Source organism: Mustelus asterias, chromosome 15 (assembly GCF_964213995.1).
Source record: "Mustelus asterias chromosome 15, sMusAst1.hap1.1, whole genome shotgun sequence".
NCBI classification, from domain to species: Eukaryota; Metazoa; Chordata; class Chondrichthyes; order Carcharhiniformes; family Triakidae; genus Mustelus; species Mustelus asterias.
The window spans coordinates 56,968,894-56,971,345 of NC_135815.1; the positions used below are offsets into that span (position 1 = coordinate 56,968,894).

The window sequence follows — 2,452 nt, forward strand, 5'->3', positions numbered from 1 at the left end:
CAAAGTCGCTTTGCCAACACTAAACTTTGTCCAGGTGCTGCAGGATCGGCATGTAATAATTCATGCTTTTTAATAAAAGTAAGTATATATTCATTATCTGATAAATGCTTTATAGCTTTAAAAATATATAACTCACTGATATATGATAAAAGGCAGAATGCTACAGAGCCTTTTCCTTGAAAAATAAAGTATGTGTGGAAGAAATGATTCTGATTAAGCTAAAAATCCTATGTTAGAAACACCTCAAAACATTTCTGATCCTGCTTTTATAAAAGTGAGCGTTCTGCGGAGAATAACTTTCTTCCTCATTTTCTGCACCAAGGAGCCATTTTATTGCTGAAAAGATTTGATAACACTGGAATTCCCTCCATCTTGTACAAAATCAAAATAATGATACCATCTCAAGTGGAAAGCATGGAATCAGTGTGAAGGAGGGAGATAGTCCTTCTTATCATGCTGCACAGAACAAGGACAGCAAAAACTCTGCTCGGTGTAGGACTAATGACGCACTTCCTTAACTGACATGAATAGGAGATACTTGCACAGAAGCCAGCAGCCTGCAGCTTTGACAGTGTTATTGAACTATATCCACACCAACCACATGGGATTCATTCAAATCATTCTGTTCCGTGGAGTCTCTGATAGCATTAAATCCTTGGGTCGTACAGCATTAATGTTTCTACTCAGTTTGAACAATTGAATACAGATGCAAGAATGTATCAAATGGATAAAGAACATGGAATTTTTTTTCTCTTTCACTGATTTTAAATATTAAATAGATAAAGATTTTTATGGCTAAAAATTTCTAAGGATAATTGTCTGGAGCCGCGATCCTCAACTCTGGGTCTTCAGTTGTGTAAATGGGTTTTTAAATTTGAGAGACCTCACAAGGTACTTGTAAACATCATTTTATCCTTGCTTCACCCCGTTAAGCATAAAACAGATGCAAGTAAATCTATATCCTCTTCAATCCATTTAAATTGGATTTCCATTTAACGGGCAATTTTTCTACCCAGACGGTAGATTCTAAGCAGGATTAGGCGGTGTTTATTAAGAGGTATTCTGGTTTTTAAAAAAAACCTATTGCCTTTTGTTACGGAACATTCCATTTAATTCCAGCTTTGAGAACTGCCTCAGTTCAAACTATAACATTTTAATGCATTAAAAGTTTTAAATGGAATCCATTGTCATTTTCTTTCCCCACATAAACATTACAAATTGACACTGGGTTTGAATGTGGTTGTTTTGCTTCACCCTACCACAGCCCCCATCATGGACTGAAGTCCATGGTCTATAGATCTGGAGGAAATGTCTGATAATCCTGCCTGTAGGTACTGGAATACTGCTGCTCTCTCTGACCAAAGCCACCCACTGCTCCAGTAACAAAACTCACTTCTTCTTTTCCACCACAAACTACCTTCTTTCACAGTTCCCGTTCTCATCTTTGATAATAACCGCAAATTGTTCATGGACATTTGTGTTTCCAAAACCAAACGCTTGATCAACTTGGGGTGGCACGGTGGCACAGTGGTTAGCACTGCTGCCTCACAGAGTCAAGGACCCAAGTTCGATTCCTGGTTTGGATCACCCTCTGTGTGCAGTTTGCACATTCTTCCAGTGTCGACATGGGTTTCCTCCGGGTGCTCCCGTTTCCTCCCACAGTCCAAGATGTACGGATTAGGTGGATTGGCCATGCTAAATTGCCCTTTAGCATCAGGGGGACTAGCTAGGATAAATGCATGAGGTTATGGGGATAGGGTCAGGGTGGGATTGTGGTCAATGCAGACTCGATGGGCCGAATGGCCTCTTTCTGCACTGTAGGATTCTATGATTAACTTTGCCTATACGTGGCTCCTCCTGTTAGGTGTTGATCCCTTACCATTGCCCAGTACAATATAAATTATTCTTTCACATATATTTATCTGGTTCCTCCTATAAGCAATGAAGAATTCCATGTCTTAACGACTTAACCGAAATAGCTCAGTTGGGAGAGTGTTAGGCTGAAGATCTAAAGGTCCTGGTTCAATCCAGGGTTTCGGCATGAGCCCACCTGCTGGCTCTCTTCGCTATCTGCTAATTGGCACTGCATTTTCTATGTCTTTTAAAAAGCATTTAGACAGTTACATGGGTCAGATGGGTATAGAGGGATATGGGCCAAATGCAGGCATTGGGACTAGCTTCGGGGTTTTAAAAAAAGGGTGGCATGGACAAGCTGGGCCGAAGGGCCTTGTTTCCATGCTGTAAACCAATATGACTCTATGACGTTCTGCATGAGAAATATTTATTTCAACCTCTCTTTTTCTTCTTTTGGGCTTTTCGGCTCTTTAGTTATTAATTGGTGGAAGTAGTTTTCCTTTTCACCTGATCAAAAGACATCATAATTTTGAATGGCATTTTCAGATCTCCTCTTTACCTCCTTTGTTGAAGAGAAAAGTATTCCTGTTTCTCTCAT

The 2,452-nt window shown here is 39.9% G+C and overlaps 1 non-coding gene across 1 annotated transcript; it reads left to right on the plus strand.

Moving 5' to 3' along the window:
* The first annotated feature begins 1,969 nt into the window (after positions 1-1,969).
* On the plus strand, positions 1,970-2,041 carry trnaf-gaa (transfer RNA phenylalanine (anticodon GAA)). The gene has a single exon. It is a non-coding gene; the product is annotated as a tRNA-Phe (tRNA).
* Positions 2,042-2,452: the final 411 nt, after the last annotated feature.